At 43.9% G+C, this 16,498-nt stretch overlaps 1 protein-coding gene across 2 annotated transcripts in view; it reads left to right on the plus strand.

Annotated features, from left to right (window-relative positions):
* The first annotated feature begins 2,072 nt into the window (after window positions 1-2,072).
* Window positions 2,073-16,498, plus strand: part of RAB18 (RAB GTPASE HOMOLOG B18) — a 77,729-nt gene continuing 63,303 nt past the window's right edge. The window contains exon 1 of one of the 2 annotated variants that reach the window (XM_087392110.1): window positions 2,073-2,380. The gene's annotated coding sequence lies outside the window, so the exon portion shown is untranslated. The remainder of the gene's footprint in view (window positions 2,381-16,498) is intronic. The other variant, XM_087392108.1, reaches the window with a different exon arrangement.

The raw sequence follows: 16,498 nt of genomic DNA on the forward strand, positions 1-16,498 counted from the left end.
CCACCACATCTACCACAACAAACTTGACAAGACTCCTGTTGCTTCTAATATTCCTCTAGACAAGACTAGGTTGTGTAGCAAGCCACATTGGTAATCATGTAGAAGTGCAAGTGAGAGAAGGATTAGACATTGTGATGCTAGAATGGGAAGAAGAGGGGAATGTGCTGGGTCATGTTGTATTCCCTGGCTTTACTCTGCATGTTGAGGAAAAGTGCCTAACAAACGGAATAAAGGAATTGAAGCTATCAAATGCTTTCTTACAGATCTCAACGATGCTCTAGAAATAAGCTAAAGATCTATACTAGAGGGCCCATACCCTAGGTGTTGAGGGATATTGGGTGTTAAGAAATTCAAGAGAATGTCCCTTTCAGACTCTTTGGTATTCCCATGTTCTTGACTGGGGGGAGATGACAACAATAAAATGATTGCTATGGTTAAATGGGACTTTTGTACCCTTCCCAAATAGAAGGCAGGTTTAGGAATCATTGATTCGGCATGTTCAACTGGGAGAATCTTATGCCCTTTTCAACATGAAAAGGCTTCTCTTAAAAAATAGGTACTTTCAATTCCAAGGATTTAATATGGTTTTCAGTGACTTGGAAAGAGGTATTGGTACCAGGGATACAATTGAAATAGGCCCTATGGGTATTAGAGTATGGGGGGATTTGTGGAACAAGGAGGAGAGAGGTAGTTATATGATAAGGAACTTATTCAAAGGTTTCATCTTAATAGGTTCGATATGGCCTTAATTAGGGGTAGGTTGCAAATATAGGATAGGCATTCTCTAGCATGGATGGGGGGGAAAACAATTCATTAACATTAAAAAATTTCTTTGGGTAGGAACAAAGAGTCTACTCCCACCAGTCCTTGTTTTATGTCACCTTGTGACATTGTTGGAGTCCTCAATGCAAATGGCTAAGGAAGGATTCTCACAAGGTTTGGCTTAGAAGGTTTAGTAAGTTGTGGGATAAGGAGTTACTAGAGAAACACTCGTTGTCTCTGGCTCATCATGCACGAAGCACGTTGGACAAGTAGTAAAGCTACTTCTATAGAAAAGAGGACTCCTATTTACCAGCAGAGATGCAAGGGGGGTACCCGAGGACATTCCTCATCTTTTTATTAACTGTAGGTTCTCTAGAAAAGTGTGGGATAGAGTTAAATAGATGGTGCCTTATTTCTCTGTCAATTATATTTATACTTTGTTGAAGATTCTCAAGTACGGCTTTAGGTAAATTGGTCCACATTGAGAGGTCATGTGATGGGGTTTATTTGGTTGCACCATTCAAGCCTGAAATGTTTACATTAAGGAATTGATATTCTCAATCATCAGGAAGATTATGGAGTACCTCAAGGCTAACATGGTGTTGGCATGTCAACATCTTAAGGTTACTTGAGATGTTTTTAATCTTTTCGCAGATGTGTAGGAATCTCTACAAATTCAGTAATAGAACTCAACTCTTTGTTCGTTTTGTTAAAGGCTCTTGTATAGAGTTGGATCTCTTGACTTTTGTTTGAAACTTTTTTTGGATGTTCTCTAGACATGTGAACCTTTCAGAGTTCTCTCAAAATGATGTAAATATTGATCTTGCTGCTTAATAAATAGGAGTGCATGAGCGCATGTGGGCACTGCCTCCTAGTATAATGGTAAAGCAAGTACTTTTGGATGCAAAGGAAAAGGAAACAAGTTTTAAAAGGGTGTTAAAGGCAATTTTCACGGGGCGATTTGCATAAACGACAATTCGAAACACACAACTCAATGAATATTTTAAAAAAGTAATTTTTACAGGTAAATGAAAATTCGAAAAATGCAACTTGAGCAATTTTCCCGAAAAATTAGAGGTGGAAATTCACAAAAGAGGCAATCCACCACTAAAGCACTACCTCTAAACGGGGAAGTGACCCTGCCCCTCTTTTGGTGTGAAAAGTGAGGCAAGCACAACAATATATGAGCAAGAACAAAAATGTCTTTTGCCGTGTGGAGACGTGTAGGGGAAGTGCAAAGTGGAAGTGTATAAGGCAACCAAGTGGCTAAATGTGAAGCAAGTCCACCCCTTGGATTTGAAAAAGAAGTATTAATTTAAGGACTAAAAGTGGGTCTTTCACAAAAATTTCAGTACGCCGAGCTAATTATTCTCTCTTCCCCAGAGGACTCAAGGCCGCCTTCATTCTCCGTCCTCCCACTCATCTCCATCATTCTCGTCCTTGACCCATCTTTTTGATCATTCCCGTCTGCCTCATTTCACTTGCTTGTGCGATCTCCAGCACTCATCCTTGCCCCTTCATCATTACGCCTCTGTAGCTATGCTTTGCTTTCTCACAACTCCTCTTCTCCAGCTTAGTATCATCAGCTGAGGTCACGGCCCAGCTTTTGATCAGGTGCGTTAAGCTCATCCTAATTGTGTCAGTATGATCTTTGCTCCTCATTCGGCCTGGATCTTTCCTTGTTGTTTTCTAATTCGCAGGTTGTAGCCCTTTTCAAACCAGTTTGTTAATACGTGTTCAAAACTCTACTTTCCTCGTACGTGAAAGCATACGATTTTTGAACTTCTGCATTACGTATTGGTCTTTTCATTGCAACAGAAGCAAATGCTAGATCTGCACTAATTATAAGCAATTTTTAATAAGCCCAGCTGTCAGTCACAAACGTTCACTCCGGAACATTTCGCATGGCTTGAACCTGTCAGCGTTCAGGCGTGAAACTGTATCACACTCTTTGGTCTCGAATCTCAAGCTAATAGAGAGAGCTGCAAGCGTTCCTGCATGAACTTGGGAATTTCCAGAAATAAGTACCCTTCGCTTTATCTTTGGGTGCAAATAAATTTCTTGCGTTGGGAGCGTGATATATTTGCTTAATGAAGGATATGCAGGGCATTCCAGCAGGGCAAGCTGTTTTTCTTTCATTACTTGCCTGTTACAGAGAGGTTTACCCACTCCCCCAAAGGAGTACTATCGTTCCTTATCTCACGTCTCTGTGGTGAGATCTCGTCTGAATGGCTGATTGTCCTTTTAATTATGTTGGGTAACTTTCCATAAAAAGAAACCTCTCTGCAACTGGGGAGAGAGAGAGAGAGAGAGAGAGAGAGAGAGAGAGTACAATCATCATGTCCAATGGTCATCCCAAAAAACTGAACAACAACCTGGGTACATTGAAAGGACTACATATAGAGGAGGAAATGCATCTTTATAGCTAAATCTAGTATTCCCGTGAGTATTACAAAGTGTGGCAATTAGCTCAATCCTGTAAACTGGATGTAGGAGGTCATGAATAGGACAGAGAGCAAAGATATCTCCCAGATCTATCAAATCCTGGAGCCTCCTGTATCTCATCAATCTAGATGGATCCCTGGACGACAAGGTCCAGGTGGTCGGGATTGTCTCTTGGCTTGACTGCTTGGTGCTGATCTAGGGCTGCAACTTAATCCAAGCTGCCCACATGGCATGCACATAAATGTGTGTACGTGGCAGCCATGATGCGGTCCTTGTGGCTTCCCTTTCTGCCACCAGATCTCCTACGAGGCATGCTTTTCTTTTACCCATTTGGCAATCCTCTCATTCCTATGCCTTATGTAGGTGTCACTCTCCCATGTCTTCCTCATGTGGGGTGCCCACGGTGCTGAGTTATACCCATCTATCCTAGCAGTTTGGCTAGTCTAGCATATCTGTGATCTGCAATTAAGGGCCTGTGCACGCGTGCGCGCGCATACACACACACGTGTGAAAACTTTGAATGCTTTATATTACAAGATAGCTATCCCAGAAAACTGGTAAGTTGAAAGATTACATCAAGAGAAAATCTCCCGTGTAGGACAAGTATACATCATGATCTATGTAGTGAGTTTACAGGCAATTGAAGAGCGATTGCTGCAAAGAACAACGGAAGAAAAGAAAGTAGGAAAAACTGGATCACCAAAGACTCTGTGGTTTCTATCTTTCCAGAGAGTCCAAGGTGCCCAGTAGCAAACCCAGGTAAAGTGCACGCACACACACACATTTATTTATTTTGGGTGAAGCTTTATTACCAAGTGGGAAACTTTAGAAGAGGTAAAAACCCACAAAAGTTACAAGAATAGAAAAGCAACCTTGGCCCAAAGGACAGGAGCAAACATCCCCAGAAGTCAAAAATAAATTAAGTACAAGTAGCTAAGATGCCGGAGGAGAGGACACGAAGACCACATCCTCTAGAGTGATCCCATTCCGAGACAAAAACATATGGAGAGGCATAACAGAACCGTCATCAAAATGCGCGCACACACGCGCGCACACATAATTTATTATAGTCTACAAAAGATTGATGGGTCTATGAGACTGGTAGAAAACCTGATACAACAAGTAGAAAGAGTGGAGCTACCAAACGAGCATCATCACCCATGCTGAATGCTAGGTCATAAGTAGTACATAGTTATATCATCATTAAAAATGGCATCATCATCACGGCAATCCTAATCACCATGTCAATAAATCCACGTCCATGCTAGCTCGGCTAGTACAATGCTACCTCACATGGTGTAAATGTTAGAGAGAGAGAGAGAGAGAGAGAGAGAGAGAGATTAAAATCTTTGGAAGGCCTTGCGAGCTATGAGACAAAGTACAATCCAAGGGTGGCTGCCACTGTGTGCTTGAGGGCTATGCTAAAAAAGCTTAGTAAAACTCAAAACTAGTGCTCAAAATACATAGCCAGGTGCCATGGTGGCTCTCTTGTGAGTTGCAAAAATATCTCATTTTTGTGTTTGTCGGGTTGTCTCACTGTGGTGGGGGCGTGGTTTCTATGATCTCGTATCCCGTAGTTCATATCAAGAGTGATGCCTCAGCTCGGACAGACCTCTTTAAGTAGAGATGGAATGGGCTGAATCACCACAGTGTTTGCTCTAGTCAATGTTTGCATCATGCGTGGTCTTTGGGTCTCTGGTTCAACTGCTCCTTGTCGTCTCTTCCCACTGATCCATTCCACCCTCATGTCTGCTATCTCCTCCTCTACTAAAGAAAGCTTATTAAAAGTCTTTGAAAGACTGAAGGGTCTATGAGACTAAAAGAACCTGATACGAGCTGAAGGGGTGGAGCCAGGCATCTCTGATTGGGGTAGGACAAGAAACTAGATAGGGGTTCAAAACGGTCCCTAAAGAGGCAGTGATAGCAACCTCTGATCTCATGGTACACAGAGCATTTGAAGACAAAATGCTCCTCTAACTCGATCTCTTGATGATTGCATAAAGTCATGTAGATGTTGCCTTTGGCCCGCCCACTCTTAATGCAAAGTCGGTGTGATGAAACACTGAACTTCCCGATAGATATCCTCAAGGAGCGGGGAAGGTGGGTTGTGTTTATCTTGGTGGATCAATGAAGCCCTTTGTTGAAATCCGCAAGCAGTGGTCTCTGCTTGGTGTGTACCTGTAAGAGATCCTCTTGAATGACCTGGTTTACCTCGTGATATGTGAGCAGGATGGAGGGCCCTCAATGTTGCACTAGAAGGGAGACTATAAGGGAGATAGTCTGTCTATGTGGAGCTTGAGGCTGTCAAATCATCTGCATGTACATGCATACCAGCACCTTTGGTCACCCTCAGTTGCCAAAGCCATGGATGAGAATAGGGCCAACTAGGGTACCTGCGTCGTCTCGTAGTGCAAGATGTTGGAACACTGAAAAGAAAGAGTAGAGTGGACACAAACTTAGAATACTTGCTTATAGAATGAAGAAGAAAGAGGTCCTTAAGTAGGCACCTCATACAAGGTCACTGACATCACTGATGACCTCAAAGCTCCTCAATCATCTCCTCAATCTGCTCCTAGATTCACTCAATCATCCTATGTGGCTTTTCCACCACCTAACTGTGCTTGTGGGCACCTAACTGTGCCTCTAGCACTCACACATAGAAACATAAGGTGTGCCTGAGGCATACACCTTGAGATATCCCAACAAACCCCCCCTCAAGGAGATGCCTCAGGCTATGTCAAGGATACATCTAGTCTCATAGTTTCTCATGCCATCTCATGGTGGTCAAGGATAAATCTATGGCTAGGTTCTCATGCTAGCAAGGGTTTCCTTGGGTGTAAGGTAAACAGAAAGGGATACAAACAGACCTTCCAATGGTTATCTCTCCTACATGTACATGCACACAATGTCTGTAGGAGGTACCATGGAACAAACATACACATGGCCTACATCATAAGGTGACCAGAGGTGTTCACAAAACACAACACACAATAATTTATTTTCATTCATTTTGGAGGACTATCCAGGCTGAGTACCTTGACATAAAAAGAGTGATCTGGAGCATACATAGAGATAATTTAAAATGCATAATCTTCAAAGGATGCCTCATCTTGTGGAGGCTCATTAACTGTAAGTAGATTTGCATTTTCTATCTTTGCTTTGGCTCTGCAGAACTTCTCACTATGGTTGTTTTTGCCACAGTGCTTACATGGATTAACTTTGAAGCAGTCCTTTGAAAGGTGATTTGTCTTTCCACAGTGATTGCAAGGAGAGTACTTGCCCTTCTGGAATTTCATAACATAAGCAGTGTCATTGCCTTTCCTTAACTCCATGTGTCTTTCTTCTTCTTGGAGAGCTGAGATAATGCCTTCAAGGTTTGGATTGGGAAGATTCTTCAAAGTGCTTACAATGTGATCAAAGCTTTCAGGCATACTCTTAAGTAGTACTGCCATAGCATCATCAGGGGTGATAGAAGAGTTGATAGAAGCTAACTGAGTCATAAGACTCCGCATATAGTTGACATGGGCAGCTAAAGTAGTATCACTTGCCATCTTTAATTCAAAGAAAGAGATTTTAAGTGATAGTTTAGAAATATGAGAGCTTGCACCAAAAATCAAATCTAGCTTCTGCCATGCTTCCGATGGAGACTCCAAGTCAGATATATGATGTATGTAATCATCACCCAAAGCTAAAGCAATTATACCATATGCTTTTTCTTCTCTTGCTGGATCCCTTGCCGGTCGTGTCGGAGCTGAAGATTCCCCAGCATTTGAGGCCGTAGAAGAAGCGGTAGGAGTAGATTTGACAAGTCCCCATAAGTTCTCTCGCATTAATGCAAATTTTACCTTCATTTGCCATGTATGGAACCCCTTTCCATTGAACTTCTCAAGATTATATATGGTAGCCATGAGAGGGTCTAACCCAAATATTGGGCAGTGTCTATCTCTCTTACAAGGCAAAAATAACTGAAAGACTTCCAAAATATGAGCACTTAATGTAGCAAATAGTAGTGACTAGATTTCAAACAATGATGCTTCTTCTTACATGCTTCATAGAAGTGGATGAAATAAACATTTTCCAATCAAAACCAGGTCTAGCAAGTCAAAACAAAACTGAATCCACACTTGTACTGAAGTTATTGAAAGCTTCAAAAAACCAGAAATGCTAGAGTAGCATTTTATGTAGCATCATCTTCAAAAACTTTTCCAATACTGTCAAAACTGAAAAGCTGAACTTGGAGGGCTTGTAGCTCACTCTTCAAAGCAAGGAAAAGAGGGCTTTCTGAAGCAAAAGAAAGCTCATATACCAAAGAAGGTCCAGCACAGAGGTTGGACGAAATGGTGTGCACTTTTGCCCGAGAGAGTTGCTACAGGCTGAAACTGAGTTTTGATGATTTCTCCCTCGTTACTGAACCAAATGACCTGAAAAATGGCTCAAAATCTTCGTCTTGAGGTCGCCCATCTACTCCTAAGAGGGCTCAGGCAATGGCGAAGTATGCAGGGAGTATTGAGCAACAGAAGAAATTCGCTGTTTGGAGAATGGCAGCCACCACAGACGTTTTTTCTTCAATTGCTTGCAGGTGGAAATTCGCCCATACTAGAGGAGTTTCCAGCTCAGAGGGTTTGGGCAATGGCTGTTTGTAGATGGAGAACCAAGCTCTCAAAGATTTTGGGAAGAAAGAGGAAAATGGAGAAGAAGAAGATAAAGAAGAAGATGATGATGTGGCAGAAATGGGCTCAAGGGGGATCAAAGGGCTCTGATACCATGTTGGAACACTGAAAAGAAAGAGTAGAGTGGACACAAACTCAGAATACTTGCTTATAGAATGAAGAAGAAAGAGGTCCTTAAGTAGGCACCTCATACAAGGTCACTGACATCACTGATGACCTCAAAGCTCCTCAATCATCTCCTCAATCTGCTCCTAGATTCACTCAATCATCCTATGTGGCTTTTCCACCACCTAACTGTGCTTGTGGGCACCTAACTGTGCCTCTAGCACTCACACATAGAAACATAAGGTGTGCCTGAGGCATACACCTTGAGATATCCCAACACAAGAGCCATACTCCCTGATGTGGTAGAGATGTGTGATAACCTGGAACGCTGCCTCAAGTTGTAGTGGGGATGCTCTGAACTCAGCTAATCTCTATGCATGACTACCCGGGATGTTATGTGTTGAAGATCATGACCTTGGTTTTACCAAGGTTGACCTTCAAGTCACGTGTCTCGCAAATAGTATGAAGCGCATCCAATTGCAGCTGGAGCCCATTTGTTGAGGAGGAGAGTAGGACTACACCGTCTGCGTATAGGAGAATCTTAAGCAAGATCCAATTAGAGAGCAGCTAGTCCCCTCTAGGGTCCCAATGAAAGTCTCAAACTCATATATATAGAGGTTTGAACAAGGTACGATATTATTAAAGTCCTGGTAACCATTATTAATTGATAGTGGTTCTTTTACATCTGAAAATTTGAGAAGTCGTGTTGACATATCTTGTCATGCTGTAAGTATTTTGCCTACCTAGCTGTTGTGCTAGCCCAAGGACTTTGTTGCAGTATACCAAAATTGCCTTTATGTATCCTCCCAGCTGCTGGGCTGGTTGTTCCAAGAGACTTTTCAGGCTGTCGGTGCTGTTTCCCCCCCCTGAGGTGTGCATAGGCTCGGAGAAGAGGAGCTATTTCCTCTGTGGGGCAGATTTCCCACTTGCCCCTTTCCACCTCTAAATCATGCGAGCTGGTCCTAATTTTGCAGATTTAATGTCTGTTGAACATCTATATACTGAGGTATTTCTTGCGTTTCATATCTGTCCATGGGGCTGATTTCTTCTTTGTAAAACTGCATTTTTGTCCCAGGGTCTTGCCATAATTTCTGTGTGATCAGATTTCTAATTTCTCCTACATCTTTTGGGATATCAGCAGCCTGTATGCCCCATAGCTCCATCCATTTCTCCCCCTCCCTGTGCCATGTGGTCGTTTTGCTTCCTCCTTGAGAGGCATCATATCAGCTTTGGCTAACAGTGGGGTAGGCATCTGTACTTTGGCTTCATATAGAGGGTCACTGGTTGTACCAGTAGGGTGTACGAGGACTTCCTCATTTCCCGATTCCATAATTGTGCTTTCCTGCAGTTATTTTGGAAGCTGTATAGTGCTTTATTCCCCTTTCATCCCAATTGTAGTTCTCAAATTCCAGCCGAGGTATTTGTATGAGGTCACTGCTTCCAGGGCATCGGTTTATTTCAGGTTTTAATTCCTGTGTTGACCGCCATGCTGGAGTATCTACAAAAGCTGCCCAATGCGTCCAGGTGTGACATGCACTTGCATGTCCCTCTTGTCTTTTACAAAGAGTACAATGTCGTCTGTGTAAATAAAAAATAGTAAGGCATACCCTGTGAGTGAACTCCCTCTCCGGTATGTATTCTCATCCAATTTTTCAGCTCGTCGATGAAGGAACAAATAGAGTTGGTGAGAGGGGGCCCTATGTCACTGCTTATAATGACCTTTCCTTGGAGCATGATCGATCCATTAATGGCTGCGCTAGCTCGGCCGACACCCTCTCGTATAGTCGAAATGCAACCTCTCTAAGTGGTTGTGGGGTGTGGACCTTTTCTCTCCCATAGCTTTTTATGGGGGACTATGTCGAAGGTTTCTTGAAGTCTAGAAAACAGCAGTAGACTGCCCTTTCTTATTTTCGACTCCCTCTTTTGTGGCTTTTATTGCAACTAAGTGGAGTGCTTACCCTGCCTTCCCATGTGTCTATCCATCGGCTGATTTTCTGCTCAATGATGGGGCCGTATGGTTTGGCCATTAGGCTGCTTACCATAATTGTACTCTAGTTTCTTGCCATCTTGCTGTTCCCTCGTTCGTGTTGCTGCCATCTAGAGCTCCAGAGCTTTATTCATAAGCGTGGTGACTATTCCCTTTGTCTTGTCGCCTCCCCATTTCGGCATCCAACATCTGAGGCATTAGAAACTGAGCATGACGTTCCAGCTTCCTTTTCTTCTCTTTGTCCAACTTTTCCTGCATCACTGATACAATGACTTGTCTTTTAACAATATTGGCCTTGTTAGATGGTGTTCGAAAGCAATGTTAGACTGTGTACCACCTTTATGCTTGCCTTGATTCCTGTTTTGGATAGTGAGTGCTTGATCACTGCTTCGGGAAGAGGATTTATTCTTCCTCAAATCCACAAGCTCCTCAAACTGAAGAGGCTGAGCATACCCCCTTAAAGACAAAGTGAGAAATGTGGAACTTAGGTAGGACTCTGGCAATGGATGCAATGTCCCGGAGGTCAAATGTCAGAAAACGTGGCCGGATGCCACGTGTCAACACTGGGATGTGTCGAGTACGCCACACCCCCGCCTCCTAGCCATGGCAACCTCCTCCTCTCCCAAAAAGTCCCGGGAGGGATGAGAGGAGGGTCTTCATATTTGGGCCTTATATCCAAGGCCCCATTTATTACACATTTGTATTGGGATTTCTCCCTTAATCTTCCACGTGTGAACTGCGCATCAAGGGGCTCCAATACCCCTCTAATACATTAGTATTACCAAGGTACCACACACAAAGGCCCCACAATTTCCAACACCCCCCCATGGGCCTAACACCATGAGAGAGAACCTGGCTGGCCAAACATTGCTGACCACCCACACATGGCAAGATCAGCCTCAAACTCTGATCACCCACACACAAGGTCTAGTCACACACATGGCAACCACCCACACAGGTTACGGCTGCCCAATCAAATGCTGCCCAGTTTCATGAACCATTCATTGATGCTAAGCAAGCCATCAATTCCCACGCTAGTTGCCATCTATGAAATTGTGCAGTAGCAGCTGCCCATCATAGGAGACAGGCCATCCACAATCATAGCGCACACGGAAGCGCCACTTCCCGCACATGCACAATTGGACAGTCCACCAAGCCATAAAGCACATAGTACCCAGACTGTGTGCCGCCATAGAAAACCAGTTATCAATCAGAGATACCGTGCAGTTGCCACGTTTCTATAGCATAGTCCGCAGGTTCGTTGCTTGCTCTGATACCATGTTAGAAAACGTGGCCGGATGCCATGTGTCAACATTGGGATGTGCCGAGTATCGGGGGTCCCACACCCTCGCCTCCTAGCCACGGCAACCTCCTTTTCTCCCAAAAAGTCTTGAGAGGGATGAGAGGAGGGTCTTCATATTTGGGCCTTACATCTAAGGCCCCATTTATTACACATTTGTATATGGGATTTGTCCCTTAATCTTCCATGTGTCAACTGTGCATCAAGGGACTCCAATACCCCTCTAATACATTAGTATTACCAAGGTACCACGAGGGGGGCTAGGACCACACACAAAGGTCCTACAATTTCCAACAATCTTTTCAAGAATTAATCTCATTAGTATTCAGGAGTTGCTCTCTAAGATTTTGGATTTTAGTCAGATCCTATGATGTACTGTAACCCTCAAGCATATTCAGATTCTCAAGCTCCTTCTTGAGAAATGAAACTCTTGCCTCACTCTTTGCCTCATACATGGTTTGTAAGACATGCCATGCATGCAAAGAGGTCCTACAAGACCTGATGTGGACAAAGCAATCAAGGCAAGCTTGGGAATCAGAGGCATCCCATCTCCTTTGATCATCTTTTTCAATTGCAACTGCTGTAGGTGCCGGTGCAGCCACCACTGTGGCCTTTGTTCTACCCGTTTGGTTGGTGCATTTGGTGCAGAATCTGTGGGACGGGGTTCATCCCCATTCACTACCCTATAAACCTTTTGTAACCAGTTTATTCTTAACCATGAAGCCCAATAAAGAGTGATTGGTGCCATCAAGTTTGTCCTCTTGGAATAAAGTTCCACCAAATAGATAGTCAGTCTGATCCATTGTTGGAGAAATCCACAAACGCAAGCATTTTGACATGTTGCTTATCATTGCTTGGTTCCGCATAGACATACTCTTCCACTCATCTTTTTTCATTGGCCTTCATTACAGTTAGCTCGCACGAGGACTATTTGGACAGTTAGAGCATTAGTTGGGGACCGAGGTCCACATTATACAAGGTTGTTCAAAGAGATTCACAAGGAAATACTTTGGTATAGGGAGATTTTAATGATAAGAGGGATGTGTAGGCAGGTATCTTGGACTCTTTGAAGGATGCTTTCATAAACGAACACCACAATAGGGGAGTTTATAGCATCTGAAAGGACACACATACTGAGTGGTAGTCACACAATATGGGAGATACCTATGAGACCTGTGAATTGCACATGATTTTATTGTGTTTAATGGATTGCAGAGATGGCTGAATTTGAGAGATACATATGGTAATCATACAGTTGTGGATTATGTCACAGGCCTTCAAACTCCTAACTCTAAGAAACATGTGCTTCGACTAGCCTGTCATTAGTTGTAAATGTGCCTTCAAACTCCTAACTCTAAGAAACATGTGCTTCGACTAGCTTATCATCAGTTTGGAGTACACCAAGAGTGTTAACTGCAGTTAAGGAAAGAACCTTTGACTACGGTAAGAAAGTGTTGACTTCGGTCAACAAGACTTGGCTTTGGCCAAAGCAGGTTGACTCCGGTCAACCTAGATTATTACCGACTCTGGTCGGAGAGTTCTAGCGTTAATTAAGGCACCTTAGCCTTGACCCTTGGTCAAAGTCCTTAATTACAGCTAGAAGGGTTGGCTACGGTCAACCGTAGAATTAGTTGTTTTATGTGCACATGTTTGCTTGGTGGGGACGCCCACAATGACTAGGATTAGTCCACAGATTATTATTTGCATGCAAAACGCTAACCATTAATGGATACCATGGTTGTGCACTCTAGTGGATTGTTGCAGGTACCAAGAGGGATTGAAGACCCAAGCAATATGGAGCTTAGCAAGCATCTAGGAGATCATCCGCGTGACCAAGTGCTTTGAAGACTCCAAAGTTGCCCTTAGGTGGCATGCAATTAGGAACGTAGTTTGGGAGAGAATAAAATGAAATCGTTTAGACTTCACAAGCAGTTGTAGCTTGAATGAAGAGATTTTGACTACTTTTTGATTAGCCTTCTCCTTTAGTGCTAGCCTTCGTCATGGCTGAGTTTGCCCTTCACCTTCGGAGTGTCGACAGAAACTCAGTATGAAGACTTTGTATAAATGGATGCTCAAGTATGTGTGGGTGTGTGGATTTGTATGTGTGAGAGCATATTTTTATACAATGGTCTACACCCATTGTTGGGCATTGATGACGTCAGTGGGGATGTCATAGTAGCTAGTCCCTGCTATGCGTGATGGAGTTTATGGTTTCAATCTTATGAGTGACTATTGTGAGATTGAAACTGCACCATGCTGTGTTTTTAGAGGATGAGTTTGGGAATGTTCCTGGATTCATCTAGGTATATGCTTGTGTCGTATTAGCGGACATGCAAATTTCACCTTGTGAAGTTTTTGTCCAAGTTGGGGCCTGTTGGTATTGCGATAACTCTTTCTATCTTAAATGGTGCGTTGCCCTATCAGCTAGATTTAGATGCTCATTTGGGAGAGACTAAAATGAAATCGTTTAGACTTCACAAGCAATGTAGCTTGAATGAATAGATTTGGACTACTTTTTGATTAGCCTTCTCCTTTAGTGCTAGCCTTCGTCATGGCTGAGTTTGCCCTTCACCTTTGGAGTGCCGACAGAATCTCAGTACGAAGACTTTGTATAAATGGATGCTCAAGTATGTGTGGGTGTGAGGATTTGTGTGTGTGAGAGCATATTTGTATACAATGGTCTACACCCACTATTGGGCACTGATGACGTCAGTGGTAGCTAGTCCCTGCTATGCGTGATGGAGTTTATGGTTTTCAATCTTATGAGTGAATCTCGTGAGATTGAAACTGCACTATGCTGTGTTTTTAGAGGATGAGTTTGGGAATGTTCTTGGATTCATCTAGGTATATACGTAGTTTAAAATTTGACACTTTGCATGTTGCCAAAGAAGTGAGCTGAGAGCTCCTTTGTAATTCATTCACGTATGGATTCTGGGAAGCAATTGAAACGCTGAACTCATGTACTCAGAATTTCTGTTTATAATAAAATCCTTTGGGCGGGCCAACCCGACTGTTGTCCTGGGCCCTAATGTGTTGCAGAGAGAGAGAGAGAGGAGAGAGAGAGAGAGAGAGAGAGAGCTTGAAAAGAATCTAGCTATGCTGATTTTACAAAGGGTTTGTATAGAGTGAATATTTTATCGAATCAGAGTGTAAGGTTACCATTTCCCTCCAAGGAGGTGGCGATCCAAGTCTGAGAAGGAAGAACAAGAGCGAACGTATGCTGCTTGACAAGATAGGAGATGATGAACCTCCTGACTAGTTCCCGTCGACGAATATTGACAGGAGCGGCGGCCTACCCTGAATTCTACCTGAGTCTTCTATTTTATAGAAACAGCCACGCTACAGGCTTTCTATTAGAAATGACCCAACAAGGGGTACGCACATCGGAAGACTGATAGTATTGCCCAGGAGCGCATACAGTGTGGTGTGGGGTGTGGGATCACAAACTTCTTAAACTAATGTGCATAAATGTGCAAGCCAGTAAATAGACAATGCTCAGAGACAAATATAGAAGCAACACTTTATATTTCCATCCGTCTAGAAACTAGGACAGGATACAATACCAAAAGGTTCTCCTACTAGATGTCAAGCACTTCTAGATCTCTGAGCCCACGTGCTCCACCTCGAGCATATGTAGACTCTCTGTCTAGAGTGTTCTCCTCAACCTTGCTGCCCTGAATGTAAGCCTAGGTAGGCAGCCCTCCAAGCTCAGTCTGCAGCTCTTCCTTCTCTCTTGGTCCTCCGGGTATAGGATCCAAGAGTAGGTCTCCTGCTGCTCCTGTCTGCCTGTCTTTTGCTGCACCAAAAGATGTGGAATGAGGGCATGGGAGCCCTCCTTTTATAGCCCCCAAGGGCTGCTGACAAAAACCAACTAGCCTGGCTCAATCTGGCCGACCTGGTCTGTCACAAAACTGATTTGGTTGGCTGGTCCAACCAGCCCTATAAAAGGCCTTTGGCAGGCCCTTTTGGGCTGCTGCCTTTTCCCCTTACTGCGCCTATTGCAGGCCTATTTGCAGGCCTTATGCATGCCCATTTATTGCGCCAAGCAGGCTGCCATAGCCAGAGGCTGTTCGGTCCTTCTGTCAGGCCTGATGCAGGCCCCGAGCCTGCCCATATCCTCTGCCAGACAGTTTGCCACGTAGCTGCCTCCAGCCTGCTCATCTGCTGCCTCTTTTGCAAGTCCATGGCCTGCCCTTTGCCTTGACAGCTGCCCACATGGCAGCTCATGTGCTGCCCATGTGACAACCCCAATATCTCCAGGTCTACCTCCCCCATGCTCTCCTCATATGGGGGCTTACAGATGGGGAGCTGACCATTCCAACACTTTCGTCTCTATCTATGCCTAGTGCGGTAGTGTGGAGAGGCAACCTCAAATTCCGCTGCATGGACTATCTGCACAATTTGTGTAGACCAATGGCTAATGCAGGCGGTGGGGACGAGTAGATGTGACCGATGCCCAGCATGAGAGTACATCATCAAAGTTAAGCGTTGTGACCGAATATAGAAGAAGTCATGAGCGATGAACGTGATTGAGGGCTCTGACAAGCTTTGGAATTGGTAGCATGGCCTACCCGACCAAAAAATCCAAGGAATATGGCGTCGTATATTCTCGCGTGCACTGCAAGAGGGTGTCACGGCGTTCAACATCCACAGGTCTCGTATAATTGCTGAGTTGGTGCTGACATGGCACCTAGGTGATGTGGCAGCTTACAAGCCCATGTGGCACACACGTGGTAGTGCTGAATCCTGATGTGTCATGCTTACACGTGTCAGATGACGTGGCAGACCCACATGCAGTGGTAATGTGGCACAGGCATGCGCAGAGCTGACGTGGCAAGCTGACATGGCTGTGACACATGGCAGGTAGGTAGAGGTAGCTGATATGGCATGGCCAGCTAAGCTGCTGACGTGGCAGCTCTGTGGTTAAGCTAACCTCAACACAGTTAGTTGACTTGTTTGGAAGTCCAGTTGGTGCAAGTCTGTTCAGCTAACCAGACTAAAGCAAACCAGTCTGGTTAGTCTGAGCAGACAGTTAGTCAACCAGTTACCTCAGCCCCAAAACAAAAAAAAGGCAAAATTTTACCTGTCAGTTTTCACCTGTCAAGGACAGTTTTTACTGTCAGAAAACAGCAGAAAATCAGTGAATTTTGCTGACAAATTAAAAATGGGATATGCATGTTTTTGAGCTGAGAAAACAGTAAGACAGGTGCACTTTGAATGCTTTTTGCA

Source organism: Dipteris shenzhenensis, chromosome 21 (assembly GCF_047967505.1).
Source record: "Dipteris shenzhenensis isolate YYH24624 ecotype China chromosome 21, Dip_SZ_1.0, whole genome shotgun sequence".
In the NCBI taxonomy this organism is placed as follows: domain Eukaryota; kingdom Viridiplantae; phylum Streptophyta; class Polypodiopsida; order Gleicheniales; family Dipteridaceae; genus Dipteris; species Dipteris shenzhenensis.